General features: G+C 45.3%; 1 protein-coding gene and 1 pseudogene across 2 annotated transcripts in view; both read left to right on the top strand.

Moving 5' to 3' along the window:
• Positions 1-18,049, top strand: part of LOC137413067 (protein farnesyltransferase subunit beta-like) — a 456,508-nt gene that overhangs the window by 73,909 nt on the left and 364,550 nt on the right. The gene's annotated exons all lie outside the window — the stretch shown is intronic.
• Positions 1-18,049, top strand: part of LOC137436675 (protein farnesyltransferase subunit beta-like) — a 38,324-nt pseudogene that overhangs the window by 15,570 nt on the left and 4,705 nt on the right. The window contains exons 3-5 of the transcript XR_013620885.1: positions 1,958-2,044; positions 7,211-7,340; positions 14,685-14,817. The product of XR_013620885.1 is annotated as a protein farnesyltransferase subunit beta-like (transcript). The remainder of the gene's footprint in view (positions 1-1,957; positions 2,045-7,210; positions 7,341-14,684; positions 14,818-18,049) is intronic.

Here is an 18,049-nt window from a genome sequence, read left to right on the forward strand (position 1 = left end):
CCAAGAACTAGCGAGCAACAGTCGCCTCAGCTCTGGTCATTTCATGACACTCATTCAACTCTGCCTCAAATCAACGTACTTTGTATTCGACAGCACCCTATATCATCAACATGAAGGAACCCCGATGGGCTCACCCATATCAGGGCTCATCGCCGAATTGGTGATGCAACGCATTGAAGATCTAACACTACATGGTGATCCTTCTGTGAGGTTGTGGCTGCGGTACGTTGACGACACCTTCGTGATCATAAAGAAGGCGGATGTTGACCGTTTCCACACAAAGATAAATTCAACATGGCCAGCAATACAATTCACATGTGAAGTAGAACAGGCTGGGTCTCTACCATTCCTGGATGTACAGCTTTCCAGAGACAGAAACGGCACGCTACACACGCAGGTGTACCGTAAACCTACTAACACAGACAAAGTATTGGATTACTGTCGTGGTCATCCCACCTGCCACAAAATAAGTTGTGTTCGCAGCTTAGTAGATCGTGCAAAAACACATTGCAGTAACCATGAAGAACGCCGGATGGAAATGCTGCACGTCACTCAACTACTGCGAGAAAACCACGACCCAAATGCATTTATCAAATCTTGTCGCCGGAAATCCAACTACAACAACAACCATCCAACCACACCTCCACACACGGTGGCACTTCCATGCATACAACACGCTTCCGAAACCACAAGCCGCATTCTACGTGAATACAACATCAACATCACCCACAAACCACAAACATCCTTACGAGCACAGCTGTCAAAGCCAAAAGACCAGGTGAGCAAATTTGACAGAAAGAATGTCATCGACAACATACAATGTGAAGATTGTGAAGTCAATTATGTGGGCCAAACATTCAAACGCTTAACCACAAGGCTAACTGAACACCCACATGCTGTAAGACGACAAGACAGGTTGTCATTGGTTGCGACACACACACACACACACACACACACACACACACACACACACACACACACACACACACACACACACACACACACACACACCAACACACATTCTAATGGAATCAGACCACGATCCTTGGCACAGGATCTTTGAGAGTGAACTGTAAGATTGTCGAGGCCTGGTACTCTGATAAAAACTCCATCAACCGACACATCGACTTACACCCCACATACATAGCACTACGCAATCAATTACAACGTCAAAAAACGGCAGTCATTTGAATGCAGGGAAGCCCTGTGATTGGCAAGGACTTGGACCAATCCATCATGTGAACCGTCCCCAACGGAACTTAACGGTTAACACCACACTCAACGCCTCTGAGGAAGAGAACTAGTTTGTTCTTGAAACGTCAGGCTATTAATAAAGAATTTTTAATTATTTTACTGCTCAGTGTGCTTTCATACATTATATATACTAGGGCATGCCCGTACTATATATATATCTAAAATTATATCCCCCCCCTCTATTTACATGAAATGGTTTGGTCCATTCGCAAAGCCAAAGCGAACGGCTTGCGAGTACGGTGACAATCCCCCCCCCCCCTCTATTTACATGAAATGGTTTGGTCCATTCGCAAAGCCAAAGCGAACGGCTTGCGAGTACGGTGACAATCCCCCCCCTCTATTTACATGAAATGGTTTGGTCCAAAGCGAACGGCTTGCGAGTACGGTGACAATCCCCCCCCCCCCCCCCCCTCTATTTACATGAAATGGTTTGGTCCAAAGCGAACGGCTTGCGGAGTTTGGTAAAGAAATCGCCATAGCTCGGTAACTACTTGTCCGATTAATATGAAACCTTGAAAAGGCACATCCTCAGGTCCCCAGCAATATACCTGGCAAGTTTAAAGTATATCGGACCCGTGGTTGTCGAGAAACAGCGGTCACAGACAAACACACACACACACACAGAGATTACTGGAATTATAGATAGACATATGGAATTTACATTATATATAACCCCAGCTATTTTCTTGGCACCTTTCCCTAGGAGTGTTTATTGTGCGGCAGTGGTGGCGTCTTTGACAAATATCATGGAAGAGCGTCTGTTTGAAAGAACTGCTGATTGGGTCGTCAGGTATCAAATCCAAAAATTATTTTAATGATCTTCATTCAGTATTTTTTCTTGTTTTGCCACTTTTAAAAACATTTTTTAATTCACTTTTCTTTTTGGATGTTATTAATTATTTTTCTAATTCTAATACGGTATTAATAAAAATATATATTTATATAATTTTCCTTCTCATTAAATGTCATTCATCAGCATTCATTCTCACCTCAATTCATTCAGTCCCGAAGTTTCCTTCCTCATCTCTCCTCTTCTTCCTCCTCCCCTCTCACTCCATCAATTTAGACCTTTTATGATGATAATTTTAAAATGTTCAGTCTTCCTGCATACTTCTAAATTCCTTTCTCCCATTCTGCTTTTTTTTTTTTTTTTTTTTTTTTTGTATACAAGATCGAGGCTCGTGAAAGAGCTAACAATAATCACAAAAAAGACAAACCGACACACAAAACACAAAAAAACAAGGGGAGCGGCAGACAAGATGGGGAGAGAGGGGGAAGGACACAAACACAACATTTGAGAGCAGGGACATCGGGAGGACTTGGGGGGAAGTGGGAGAGGAATAAAACATATGAACGCTGCAAGGACTCTGGGGTGAATTACCGGGGGTAGAAAAGATCAAGGTTTTCGATGGGGGAAGATAAGAGATGGTGGTGAACAGCTGTTTTAAAGACCTGGAGGGAGGAGTGGGATTGAATGGAGTGGGGGAGTTTGTTCTAGAGGCGGGAGAAAAGGGGAATGAAAGAGTGAAGGTGAGCAGAGAGCCTAGACTTTGGCAGTTTAACCATAAGAGGGTTGCAGGCAGATCTTGTGCGACCTGAAGGAATATTTGGGGGACAGAGCACAGAGAGAGCTGGGGGAGCAAGGCCAGAGAGGAGTCGGTAGAAGACAGAAAGACCACCAACCTGCCTGCGGTGAGTGAGTGAGTGAAAGGCCCTCGGAGTTGACTACATCGCAGGAGATTCCAATGATTCTGAAAGCTTTGGCCTCAACAGCGTGAAGCCGAGCAAGGTGTGAGGCAGGAGCACCAGCCCAGAGGGGGGAACAGTATTCCATTGAGCTGCGGATGAAAGCCTTGTATGTGGTGAGGAGCTCAGGTGTGCCAAGGAAGGACTTCGCACGACGGAGGATGCCCAGTCGGCGACTGGCTTTGGAGGCCAGCTTGGAAATGTGGTTTTCCCAAGAAAGATCATGGCAGATAGTGAGACCCAAAAGCTTGAGCGACAGAACTTCTTGGAGAGGATTGTTGAGAAAGTAGATGGGAGGGTTGTCCAGTCGGTCCTTTCGGAGAGACATTGTAAGAGTGTGAGATTTGTCAGGATTGAAAGACATGTTCCACTTGTTTGACCAGTCTGTGATTTTGTCCAGGTCTGCAGAGAGTGAGGAGGCTGCAGACTGCCGATCTGAGGGATGAGGAATGGAGCGGCAGATAGTGGAGTCATCAGCAAAGAGATAGAGAGGATTTTCCAGAGAGTCGGAGAGGTCATTGATGAAGACCAGAAATAGCACAGGGCCCAGAACACTGCCTTGGGGAACTCCAGCCAGAACAGGAAGGGAAGATGAGAGAAATCCATTCAGGGCCACACGTTGCCTACGACCAGAGAGGAAATCCGCAAGCCATGAGTGGAGATTTCCCTGAATACCATAGGAGGTGAGTTTGGTGAGCAGAGCTGGGTGCCAGACTGTATCGAAGGCACGTGATATGTCAAGTGAGACAGCTCTGATTTCCTGTTTGGCATTGAGGACCTCCATCCATTGTTGAGACAGCAGAAGCAACATGTCCAGAGTAGAATGACCTGGTCTGAATCCAAATTGATGATCAGAGATCAAGCCATTGGAGAAGAGGAAGGATTTGATATCTGAAGCAATGATGGATTCCATGACTTTGCTGATAATTGGGAGCAGGCTGATTGGTCTGTAGTTGCAAGGATCTGTTTTTGCACCTTTTTTGTGTAAAGCGGTAATGTTTGCTGATTTCCAAGATGCTGGCAGATGACCTTGAGCAAAAGAGAGGGTGAAAAGAACAGAGAGAGGGTGAGATAGAGCGGCAGAGCAGGATTTTAGGACCCGAGGGCTGATGCCATCTGGGCCAGTTGCAGAATCAGAGTCGAGGTTTGATAAAAACTTCTCCACCTTGTCAGGAGAGAAGGACACAGAGTCCAGGAGCAGTTGGGTTCGACTGGGAAAGGTGGGAACAGAGAGAGATGGGTTTGGGACACAAGATTTTGAGGCAAACACAGAGTTGAGGCATTCGGCTTTGTCACGTGCGGTGTCAACTGTGTAGCCATTTGAGGTAAGGGAGGGGATGGAGGGGGAACAAACACCAGAAACGGATTTGACCAGACGCCACCAGGATTTGGAGGAAGGAGACAGGTTTGAGAGTTCAAACTTGAGTGTGGAGAGATAGTGCTTCCTGGCACTCCTGAGGGTAGAAACACACTTGTTTCGAGCTTGGTGGAAGGAACTGAGATTGCCTTCAGTTGGATTTGCCTTCCAAGAGGCAAAGGCAAGTTGTTTCAGGGCAACTGCCTCACCACAAGATTCAGTGTACCATGGACGGGAGGAAGGGTAAGACAACTGAAGACGAGATGGGATAAATCTGTGCATGAGAGAGAGCAGTTTGCTTTGGAAGAATTCCCAGGAAGAATTGATGTCAGAGGCATTAGAGATGGGAGACCAGTCCAGTTGATTGATGGCTGCTTGCAGACCGTGCCAGTCGGCCTGAGTGAAATGCCAGACTCGTCGGCGCTGAGGAGGCTCTCTGAGAATGGCCAGTGAGATGTCCACTTTAACAAGCACATGATCAGAAGAACCGATTGGAGCAGAAGAAGAGCAGCAGACATTTGCAGGGAAGTTAGTCATAACCAAGTCCAGAAGAGAAGATACTCCATTGACTGAGATCCGGGTTGGGAAATTGACAGATTGTGTCAGTCCCAATGAGTCGCAGAAGTCCTTTGCTGAGGTGCCATGGCTGGTGAGAGATGAACCCACACCCAGCCAGCTGGTATGATGACAGTTGAAGTCACCACATATGAGGAAGAGAGAGTTTGGATGAGTTGATAGAAGTTGGTCCATGTTGTCCGACAGAGAAATGTAAATGGAGTCATCACTGTTTGGAGGACGGTACAGAACACATATGAACAAAAGGTGGGAGCGGAGAGGAAGCCGTAGCCAGAGGTACTCCTGTGGGTGGGGTGGAGAGAGGGCAGTGCAGGGAGAGTGAGGAAGAGAGTTTTTGATAAAGATAGCCACCCCACCACCAGGACGAGGATCAGGTCTATCGTACCGGAGGAGGGAGTAACCAGGAAGAGATATTAAGGAATCAGAGACATCTTGAAGGAGGAAAGTTTCTGTTAAGCAGATCAAGTCTGGATTTTCAGAAGCAACCTGAATGGAGAGATCAATCAGGTTTGAGCGAAGGCCCCGGATGTTTGAGGTCCATACCGTTAGTGAGGAGAGATGGGGAGCATCGGGTGCAGGACAGGGGAGGGGAGGGGTAGGGTCAGATGAAGGGTGAGAGGGGGATGTAGGAAGAGCAGTTGATAGTGTGTCAGAGATTACAGAGGAGTTACAAGAAAGGGAAGGATGAGGAGGACGAAAGGTTTGATGGTGATGGAATGAGGCACAGTGAGAGTTTGTTTGAGGGGGGGCAGAGGAAAGTAGAAGGTTGGGGGAGGTGGGGGTATGACATAGGAGGGAGAGGAAGTGGGGAGGAGGCAGCTTTGAGAAGGAGGTGGGAGGAGGGAGAATTTGGGAGGGATGGTTGGGGGGGAGATTTGAAGGGGAGGGGCAAGGTGGGAGTTTAGAAAGTGGATGATTAATGAAAGATGCACATATATAACAAATTGGGTTTGTTGTGATTTTCAAGTTAGCGATTCGTTTAAGAACGATGGAGGAGGGATGGAATGAATGAGAATTTAGAGCATGGAGTGATTTAGAATCATAAGAGATTGAATATTTTTTTGAAATGGAATGAGATGAAGAGGAAATTGAAAGGAGCCTTTTAAATAAGAAGAAAAACAGCGTGTTGTAATAAACCACTGAATAAAACAATGAAGGGGATTTCCCTTCTCGCCTTGCTTTTTCTCCATCCCTGGATCACTCGCAAACTGGTGCCTCATCCACCAACATGTTCATATAGTGCTCGTTATTTGTGCCATCATCCCAATCCTGATGTCTGTCTTTGTCCCTCTGCCCTTGGAATCCTGAAATCCAACCCTTTTTGTAATGTGTGTGGGATTATGGTGACAATGTTTTGTGCTATGTGTGGGCTTCCTCACGTCAGTACCCTGCCCTATGTTATCTTCTCCCACGGGTTCCCCTACACCCACTCCAGGCTCACCCACCTGTGCTCGGCATCTTCCAAATCAATGTCCCTCCACCACATGCCCTTCCTACTCTTTGCTTTCTTCATGCTCCACCCCCTCATTGCTTCCTTCACACCCACCCCTCTTTGCGTCCTTCACTGCCTGCTCCCTCTTTCCTTCCTTCTCCACCCCCTATCTGCTTCCCCAGTCACCCGCCCCCCTCTCTGCTTCCCCAACATCCCACGTCACTCTCTACTTCCCCAGCCACCCGTCCCCCTATTTGCTTCCCCAGCATCCCGCCCCCCTCTCTGCTTCCCCAGTCACCCACCCTCCTCTCTGCTTCCCCAGCATCTCGCTCCCTCTCTGCTTCCCCAGCATCCCGCTCCCTCTCTGCTTCCCCAGCATCCCGCACCCTCTCTGCTTCCCCAGCATCTCGACCCCTCTCTGCTTCTCCAGCCACCTGCCCCCCTCTCTGCTTCCCCAGCATCCCACGTCACTCTCTACTTCCCCAGCCACCCGTCCCCCTATTTGCTTCCCCAGCATCCCGTCCCCCTATTTGCTTCCCCAGCCACCCACCCCCTCTCTGCTTTCCCAGCAACCCGTCCTCTCTCTCCTTCCCCTGCGTGTCCCGCCCCATCTCTGCTTGCCGAGCATCCCACCCCCTCTCGGCTTATCCAGCATCCCGCCCCCTCTCTGCTTCCCCAGCGTCCCGCCCCTCTCTGCTTTTACATGTTACAAATTATCCCGACACAATGCTAGATTTGGCCTTTGCCTTAATTGTATTGCAACAACTTTTTCGTATTCTTGGAACTAACTGTGTGTTCTGCTTAAATGTTAAGTTGTATTTGTTTGGATGTGTGTGCATATACAGGTGCCAGAATTGGGAAGGAGGTTTAGATGGTGTTCCAGGCATGGAGGCACATGGAGGTTATACATTCTGTGGTCTTGCTGCAATGATTTTGTTCGGAAAAGCCAGAATGTTAGACCTCTCACGACTTCTGGTAACTTTGCTTTGAAGCAATTGTTTTTTTTTATATAGTTAAAACTCAGGTTTGCCTGGTCTTGTTCTCGTTTAAACCCCTGGTTCATGATGCCGGAAACTGGGATTCAAACCCAAGTACCGTGTGTTTGTTTTTTCTACCAATATCTGTGTAATTCATCCCGGTGTGTACCCTGGTTTAGAATAGGTACACCATATCCCTGCGTGTCGTAGGAGTCGACTAAGAGGGTTGGCGTCAGGAAGGGCATCCGGCCATAAAAATATTGTCTCAAAAAGAGAACCATGACAATTACAACTACATATGGGCAGGGTACAGCCCGAAATGGAGATCGGTTTCTGAGGTTTGGGACATGGAATGTAGGGACAATGACAGGGAGATCAGGAGAAGTGGTGGAAGTATTGGTCAGAAGAAGAGTGGACATATGTTGTGTGCAAGAGACGAGATGGAAGGGAAGTGGTGTGAGAATGGTGAAGGGTAGGTAGGGACAGAAATACAAGTTTGTGTGGCAAGGGTGCCCGGAGGGCGTGAATGGTGTTGGTGTCCTGTTTTCTGAGGACATTGTAGACAGTGTGGTGAGTGTGACTAGAGTGAGTGATAGGTTGATGATGGCGAAAATGATGATTGGAAAGCTCTTGGTGAACGTCATCTCGGGATATGCTCCGCAGGTTGGTCGGAACGATGAAGAGAAGGACAGGTTCTGGTGTGCGATAGAGAAGCTGATGGAAAACGTGAAAGATGAGGAAGTTGTTGTGGTAGGAGGAGACCTAAATGGACATGTGGGAAGGAGTATGGACGGTTTTGAGGGAGTTCATGGGGGTTACGGATATGGTGTGAGAAATGGAAAAGATGAAAGGATTTTGGAGTTTGCTGATGGAGCTGATTTGTTGATTTGTAATACTCAGTTCCAGAAAGAGGATAATAAGCTTGTTACATACACGTCAGGTGGGTCGACGACAACTGTTGACTACCTGATGGGGCGTAGGCGAGATAGGGGGCACCTCCGGGACACAAAGGTGATCCCGGGGGAGGAGGCTGTTTCACAGCACCACTTGGTTGTCTGCGACATAAGGGTGAAAGGTGCGAGGAGAGCTCGGCGGGTGAAGTACCAACCGAGAATGAAGGTGTGGAGGTTGAAAGAGGTGACAGTAAGGGAGGCATTAAAAGAGAGGCTGAGTAGGGTGGAGGATGATGTGGTTGAGCTTGAAAGTGATTGGATGTCAATGAAAGATAGTATGTTGGGAGCCGTTGGTGAGATATGTGGATGGACAAAAGGACCACCGAGGCACTCGGAAACATGGTGGTGGGAGGATGAAGTTGGAAAGAGGATTGACGAGAAGAGGAAGAAGTTCAAGGAGTGGCAGAAGGCAAAGGGTACGGGAGCAGAAAAAGCAGAGCATGAAAGTTATAAGGCAGCCAAGAAGGCTGCAAAGAAAGAGGTACCAAAGGCGCAGGAGGCATGTAGGAAAATGTTCGGAGAACGCTGGGATTCGGAAGAGGGTCAGAGAGCGGTATTCAGGATTGCAAAGCAGATAGCGAAAGAGAGGTGTGATGTGATGGGGGTGAGTTGCTTGAAGGTTGAAGTGGGACAAATCGTTGTTGACCCAGATGGAATTAAAGGAAGATGGAAAAGATATATGGAAATGCTGTTGAATACAGAGTGAATGGGATGGCAACAAAGAGAGTAACCCAGTTTTAGGACCGGCAGAGAAGATAACTGAGAAGGAAGTTGAGGAAGCGATAAAAGCAATGAAGAGTAGAAAAGCGGGAGGGCCGACGGGAGTTGTGGGAGATATGTTGAAGGCAGCAGGAAGTTGGGGTGTGAAGAGAATGACAGAGATCTGTAATCTGGTGGTGAAAGAAGGCCGCATTCCAGTGAATTGGGAACTGAGTACCCTCGTCCCTCTATACAAGGGGAAAGGTGACCCTCTGGAGTGTGGATCGTACCGAGCGATAAAGTTATTGGAGCATGGAATGAAGGTATTGGAAAGGGTGTTGGAGAGGAGGATAAGGAAGAAGGTAAAGATCGACGAAATACAGTTTAGATTTATTCCAGGAAGAGGAACGACAGACGCGCTCTTTATTGTGAGGCAGTTGCAGGAGAAGGAGTGGAGGAATGGTTGATCACATATACAGTCACGTGAAAAAGTAAGTACACCCCATGTAAAGTTTTGACTTTTTCAACGTATTTCAACATACAGCTATTTGATCTTCATTTCAACAATATTGATAGATAAAGGTGATATACAGACTTGGCATTTAATATGGAATCTTTTTTTTGTGGGGGTGAACTTACTTTTCAAGATGACTTGGAACCAAAAGTTCATTGGAATTATGTTGAAATTATTCTAGATTTTGTTAATGTGACCTTTAAAAGAAACAAAAACCACATTTGCCATTTCGAAGTAAATAAATTGATCCTTGAAAGTGATGTTAACTGATATCGAACTCAATTCACGGACAGTACTGTGTTGAACTTCTGTACGTTTTCCAGAAGTATCTCTTTATTTTGCACATTAGCCAAAAAAAAATTCAACAAAAACAAAAGCAAAATTATGACTGGGATTACGGACAGTAAAATTACAGTTCAGTACTTCGTGTAACCCCCACGAGCATTCAGGAGAGCACGTACACGTCGAGGCATGCTGTTCATGAGATTTGCGAAGGTTTGGACAGGAATCGCTTGCCATGCAGTGGCAATAGTCTGCTGCAATTCACGCACAGAGGTAGGCTGCTGGTCCAAGTTGTCGATTTGACGCGTTAATTCTGCCCACAAGTTCTCTATCGGATTCATATCCGGGGACATGGCAGGCCACTCCATATGCTCTACACCACGGTCAGCAAGAAAGTGTTGGATCATGCGAGCACGATGAGGCCGTGCATTGTCATCTTGGAAGACAAAGTTTCCTCGAAAGGCTGCACGACCAAATGGAAGCAATGTTTCTTCCAGAATGACCCTGTACTTGAACTGGTTCAGGTTTCCATTCAGAACAACCAGGTCAGTTTTGCCCCCTGCATGAAAAGCAGCCCAAACAGTCACCCCACCACCTCCAGCTTGGACTCTTGGCACTATACAATCTTCGTTGTGGGCTTCATGCACTTGTCTGCGCACTCGGACGCGGCCATCTTGATGATAGACCAGAAATCTAGACTCGTCACTGAAGGTCATGTGATTCTAGTGTCCTGGCTGCCATTGACGGTGCTCTCTGGCCCACTGCAATCGGCGCTGGCTGTGTTGTCTGGTCAGGCGTGGCTTTCTCAGGGGACGCCTGGCACAATAGCCTGCTTGAACCAGTCGTTGGTTGACTAGCCTTCTGGATACAGGCACATTTGTCAGTTGCTGCCACTCAGCCCTAAGCCGATTAGCTGACTTGATACGGCCATTGCAGACTAACCGGTGCAGCTTGGGATCATCTCTCCTTGTGGTTCTGCATGGACGTCCTGGCCTCGGTATTGGAGTAGGGACACCCCTCTGAGCATTTCTTTTCAGGATCTTTGACACCTGACCTTGAGTGATGCCATACTGCCGAGCAATAGCACGCTGTTTCATGCCAGAATTTCGTAAAGCCACCACTCCATGACAAACAGCATTGTCAAGTTGACAGACCATCTCCAGAGGAAGCGGCAATAACTTTTGTAGACATGCAGCAGTTGTTTTCCACTAATACAGAACGCAATAACCCTTATATACCCGATTGTGAAGCCAATCGTCAAATGTACCTGTCCTTACATTTTGTCCTGTTATTGACTGTTATTGACTGTTATCAATCCTGTTATTGACTTCTTGCTGCGAAAGACAATCAGTGACATGGTTCTTTCAACAAAGACATCACCGAAGGGTAAAAGAAACTCACCAGATTGATATACTAAGTTCAGAAAGTAAACCCAAGTCAAGAAAAAAGATATATTCCATATTAAATGCCAAGTCTGTAAATACACTGATATCTACGAATGTTTTTATTATAATTTTTATATACTGTATTTCCAAAACCATGAGGCGTATGTTGTGAAAAAAACAAAATACAGTCAACTAAAGAGTTAATAGAACACAATACCCTGTGCAGTGTACACTACCAAAAGGACATTGAGTCACAGTTTAGGACAGGGGTCAGGAACCTTTTTGACTGGGAGAGCCATAAAAGCCAAATATTTCTAAATATATTTCATTGAGAGCCATATAGTATTTTTAACGTATAATAAATTAAATATGTCTTACTTTTAATGCGACTTCTGGTGCTGCATGGTTTTGCTGATGGCCTTGTAGTCTGGTTCATGCGTGGTGAGGTTGAGCTTCATGCAGGCGTTGAGGCTTCCATCAGTTAAACGTGAGCGTAGGTTGGTCTTAATGTTCCTCATATGCGAGAATGACTGCTCACATGCATATGTAGAGCCAAACATGGTCAATACGGCAATACTCACACGCTGCATTGTGTGGTATGTCACAGGAAGCTCGTTCCAAGTTTTAAGAATCAGCTGGTCTTCAGGTTGAAGATTTTTCATTTCTGTCCACTTGTGTTCCCTCGCCAGCTCTGCTCGCTGTCGCGCAAGACTTTCCAACTCTCCATTAAGTGACTTGAACTTACTCATCCACATGTCTGATGCCTTCAGGTCAGCAACTTCCAGCTCAAAGTCTCCGATAGAGACCCCAGGGATGCATGTCAGGTCGATTTTGTCCACTGCACACTCATGTGGATGAGTGATGAACTTGAAAAGACCAGTGCGCGCACGAAATTCTCCAAAACGTGCTTTGAATGACTGCAGGAGATTGGACGTAAAGCCAGCTAGCTGCTGGAGATCCAGATGTTGAGTGGAGTCACTTGCTAAGCATGCATCTCTAAATTGTTGCAGTCTTTCAAAGTGCAGAAGACGACCTGTTTCACTGTCCCTGAGAAAGACTTCCAGCTTGCTTTCAAATGCAAACACTGCTTGTTGAAGGGATGAGATTGTATTTCCAATACCTTGCATTTTCACATTGAGCTGGTTCAGATGGCCAGTTATGTCCACGAGATAGTGAAACTGCAGGAGCCAGTCAGTGTTGTCTAGCTCAGGATGCTTGACGCCTTTCATTTCAAGAAAAGTCCGGATTTCACTCAGGCAAGCTGCAAAACGGCTGAGCACCTTCCCCCTTGACAACCAACGCACGTTGCTGTGTAAAAGCAGACCGGGATAATGATTCCCAACTTCTTCTAACAGAGCTTTAAACTGGCGATCATTTAAAGCTCGGGCAACAATAAAGTTGACCACTCGAATGACCAGCGACATCACCTCACCAAGCTCCTGGCCACACGTCTGAGCGCAAAGCGCCTCCTAGTGCAGGATGCAATGAAAACTTAGGATGGCTCTCTTTTCATGTTCACGGAGAAGCGCTACAAATCCTTTGTTCTTCCCCAACATACAGGGTGCACCATCAGTACAGACAGAAATAAGTTTATCCATCGGTAGTTTTTTTTCTTTAGCAAACTCCATGAAAGACGTGAATAAATCCTCTCCTCTTGTTGTCCCTTTCATTGGCAAAACAGCCAAGCTTTCCTCACGCAGTGTGTCACCTGCAGCATACCTGGCAATTATACTGCACTGAGATAGATGGCTAACGTCTGTTGACTCATCTAACGCGAGAGAAAAGTATGTCCCGGCGTTTATGTCCTTAATTTGTGTTTCCTCGACTTGATTTGCCATCATGATGCTACGATCGTGCACAGTTCTTGCTGACAGGGGCATGTCTTTTATTCGTTTGATTATCTTGTCTTTATTTGGGAAGTCATCAAACAGTTCATTGGCCACATCAAGCATGAATGTTTTGGCAAACTCGCCATCTGTGAATGGCTTTCCATTCCTTACTATTGCCAAAGCACCCGCAAAGCTAGCGGAATTCCCGTCACCTTGCTTGGTCCACACACGTAGTTGCTGCTGACTCGCCTGCACTCTCCGCTGTAGCTCCTCGCATGCCCTTTTCCTGCTGTCCCCCGCTGGATATTTCGATGCAAATGAAGCATGGTGCGTATCGAAGTGCCGCTTTATATTTGACCGTTTCATCGATGCAATTTTATCATTGCATATTAGACATACCGCAGATCCTGCTCTCTCACCAAATGCAAATTCCTCTGTCCACGCAGCCTGGAATGCACGGTAATCATCGTCTTTTTTTCTTTTCGCCATCTTTTCCGTTACAAGGGTTGAAGCGGATAAACTAGTTGGCTATCTGATAAAATTGATTTCTTCACCTTTACAATGACGCGGACATGCTCGCGAGCCATTGGTTCCCGACCCGACCCACGGGTGACCCGTGACCCGTGAAATTTATCTTCAAAACTAATTTCTGTTTACTTTAAAATGACACAGTATTATTAAGAAATATTACAAGTATTTTAAAATCGGTTCCAAACTGATTTTTTTTTTTAAATTTTTTTTTTTTAAATTTTTTTTTTTTCAACTCAAAATTGTCTGGGAGCCATATGCCGTCACCGGAAGAGCCATATATGGCTCGCGAGCCATAGGTTCCCGACCGCTGGTTTAGGAGATGGAGACTGTATTGATCACCATAGAACGCAGTGTCAATTGGCATCATATCGTACATAGCCATCCATGTCAGTGGCCTCTTCGTCACCCGTTACGCACCCTCTCACATGCCACGCCCACTTCCATGGGGCTGTGCTTGACAGCTCCGCTTCCATAAACCATCCTATAGAACTTGTCCAAGTGCTGCAAAACTGGAGGTTCTTTTTTATTTTTATTTTGCTACCTAATCGCAGCTCATATAAGAGCTAAAAAAAAAAACTAGATAAATAAATTAAAAGAGAGCCAAATATTGAAGCGGCTTCACCACTTAAAAAGTATCTCACTTGTCTCTGCGCATGTGCGATCGGAACAAATTCTGAGCCAAAATATGGTAAAACGGCAAACTTGTCTTCCGATTCGTATTCAAAATATAATATTCATTTCAAATAACCTGGTCCTCGATCATAAACTGATAAAACAGACAGACAGATGGATATACATGAAGCAATTGCTTACCCCCACCTTTCACTTTGTGTGCGTGGGGTAATAAAGTTTTTTTTTTTTGGTCTGTTTTCTGAGGCTCGTGTTTTGGGGGTAATTTAAAGCTTGATCACAAAGGCTCATTTTTTTGTTGTTTACTCAAATTTAATATGGAAATGCAGATGTGCCAGAGTTCTGATGATGTGTAGTAATAATAAAATCTCAGTTTGTAGAGCACATGGTGATAATTGAATATCCTCTACACACTAAAAATAATTATAATAATAAAATAAAGAGCGATCACAAAGGTCATGCTACCAAGTAGGGGTGATATATAGCTTATTTTCTTCTCTACTACCCGTTGTCTCTCAGCGCTGGGCTGTAAATCGACAAATGCGGTTTGAGGGTGGCTTTCAAGGCAGAACCAACAAGCTGGTTGATGGTTGCTACTCATTCTGGCAAGCTGGTCTACTGCCTTTGCTCCACCGGTCTCTTCATGCTGAGGGTACACAACTGTTTGTGATGAACAGAATGTCTTTTTCATTTGGTGCTTGGAATTGTTGTACAAAGGGAGTAGGGACTATACTGTACAAGAAGCCCTGAATCATAAAAGTGATGAAAATATAATCATTATTTAAGCCTTCCCCTATAGCATGAGCCATATGGGAAGGGGCTTATTGCTATTGTAGGGTTTGTTGTCCCCCGTCGCACCACGGAGTGAAAGGGGGACTATGGTTTTCGCGTCCGTCCATCCGTGCATGCATCCGTGCGTGTGTGCGTGTGTGCGTATGTGCGTGCGTGCGTAAGCGAAGGACCGAATTCTAATTTGGTGTGTGGGTGCAACCCACGTCAAAATCCAAGATGGCCACTGCCATGTATGTCTGAACCTTGTGAGTGGAATATCTTGAAAAATAAGCGAAGTACCAACTTCTAATCTGGTGTGTGGGTGTATCTAGGCATAAGGAAGAACGCTATTGAAAATTGGGTCGCCACGTCAAAATCCAAGATGGCCGCCGCCATGTATGTCTCAACCATGTGAGCGGAATATTTTGAAAAATAAGCGAAGTACCAACTTCTAATCTGGTGTGTGGGTGTATCTAGGCATAAGGAAGAACGCTATTGAAAATTGGGTCGCCACGTCAAATCCAAGGTGGCCACCACCATATATATGCCTGAACCTTGTGAGCGAACAATCTAGAAAAATTAATGAACTACTAACTTCTAATCTGGTGTGTGGGTGTATCTACGCATAAGGGAGAACGCTATTGAAAATTGGGTCGCCACGTCAAAATCCAAGATGGCCGCCTTGCGTCTTCCACTTTGTCAACTCACATCACTTCACCGACGGGGGACCTAGGCGTAACGCTTGTTTCTACTATTGGCGCTCCCAATTTTTAATAGTACCACAGAGTTTCTTCGACCCCCAAGTGTAATAAACCACCATTTCCAAACCTATTTTTCTTTTCTTCCTGCACTCTCAACACTCCAAATTAACAAACTGTGTCAATTTCCAAATTGTATCTCGGAGCCGGCAGGGACATTCAGAGTGAAATTTTGCATCAATAATGTGAATATAAAGTATAGGTTGATTGCATGTACAAAGTTTCATTGAGAAATGTTTTAAATGTACCCGTCATTGCATTTTATATGCCTTCGCTGACGAAGTCGCCAGAGGCATTATGTTTTCAGGTTGTCTGTCCAGCTGTCTGTCCATCTATGATAGATTTTTGTTACCGCGATAACTTAAGAATAGCTGAAAGGATCCCAGTGAAACATGGTACCAGCATGTATAATTAATGATGCAAAGATGAACCGATTAGATTATGGGGTCATAGGTCAAATATCATAGGTCCCGTTAGGTAACAATTCTGTTACCGAGATAATTTGTGAACCAGTCATGGGATTTTCACCAAACTTGGTATAATTATCTATCTATAATTCCAGCAATCTCTGTGTGTCTGTGTGTCTGTGTGTCTGTGTGTCTGTGTGTCTGTGTGTCTGTGTGTCTGTGTGTCTGTGTGTTTGTCTGTGACCGCTGTTTCTCGACAACCACGGGTCCGATATACTTGAAACTTGCCAGGTATATTGCTGGGGACCCGAGGATGTGCCTTTTCAAGGTTTCATATTAATCGGACAATTACTTACCGAGCTATGTCCAAAAAACGCTTCAACCAATCAGAGAGCAGCGAGCTATCACGTGTGCCGAACGTGGCGATCAGACTCTGCCTCGGACGGCACATTTGACAGCGTATTCATTTATTTCACGTTGGAAAACTATGTTGCCGTTAAACTATGTTTTAAAACGAATTCAAACTGCGATTAAATTAAAACGATTCATCCTAACTGCGATTTGCGAACTTCCGGACAGTGACGACTTATCTTCCGGCAGCCAATCACAGAACGCTCTGTTGCGTAGGCGTGGCCGATGTGAGACGAGCGGAGCTGAGCGCGTTACGAGCTGACCGCCATTACGGTACGTAATTCGATTTCTTATGCGCATTATTTCTCCCAATTCAGTCAGAGCGAAGGGCGGAAGCGAAGAGCGTTGCTTTTTTTGTTTACGGGCGTACGGGCGGGGTAGAGCGTACGGGTAGCGTTTTTTTTTTTTTTTGGCCACGGAACGGGCACCCACGTACGGGCAATGCCCTAGTATATTATAATGCAAAGATGAACTAATTCGATTTTGGGGTCAAGAAGTCAGAGGACATGTTAAGTTGCAATTAATTTTTTACCGCGATAACTTAAGAACGGCTGAAGGGTTTCAGTCAAACTTGGTACAGGTATGGATAATTATCTAAAGGTGAACTGAATAGACTTTGTGGTCAAGAGGTCAAAGGTCAGACGTCGTTTTAAGTAAAAAATGATGTTACCGGGCCAACTTGTGCACCAGTGATGGGATTTTAACAAACTTAGTATAAGCATATATGATGCAAAGATGAATTGATTGGATTATGACATCAAAGACAAAGGTCAGAGGTTATGGCAGGTAAAAATGTGATAACTTTAGAAGAGCTGAGGGATTTAAATCAAACTTGGTACAAGTATGTATCATGATGTAAATATGAATTGAGATTTTGAGATCAAGAGGTCAATGGTCAGAGGTCATGTTAATTTAAAAATATTTCGTTACCGCGATAACTTAAAAACGGCTGAAGGGATCCAAGTCAAACTTGGTCCAGGAATGTACACTACCGGTCAAAAGTTTTAGAACACCTCAATTTTTCCAGTTTTTATTGAAATTTACGCAGTTTAATTTCTCAATGTACTCTGAAATTAAGCATAGAACAAATAAACAATTGGAGATTAAAAAAAAGAAATCATAGAATCATTTTGTTTAACAAAATTTAATTTAAATTTTTGACTCAGCAAAGTAGCCACCTTTTGCAGATATAACCGCCGAACACACTCGTGGCATTCTTTCTACAATGGAAATCGAATATTGTTCGGGAAGTTCTTCCCAACACTGTTGCAGAAGTTCCCACAAAAGTGTTGCACTTGTAGGTTGCTTTGCTTTCACCCTTCTGTCCAGTTCATCCCAAACCAGCTCGATGGGGTTTAAGTCTGGAGACTGTGCTGGCCATTCCATGATTTGAAGCCTACCGTCTTGTTCTTTTCCTCGAAGGTAGTTTTGACATAGCCTGGAGGTGTATTTAGGGTCTTTATCTTGCTGTTGGATGAACCCTGAACAACGAGGCATATACCAGAGGGTATTGCATGGCGCTGCAAAATGCTGTGGT

The sequence above is a fragment of the Myxine glutinosa genome, chromosome 11 (genome assembly GCF_964187855.1).
Source record: "Myxine glutinosa chromosome 11, kmMyxGlut1.1, whole genome shotgun sequence".
NCBI lineage: Eukaryota > Metazoa > Chordata > Myxini > Myxiniformes > Myxinidae > Myxine > Myxine glutinosa.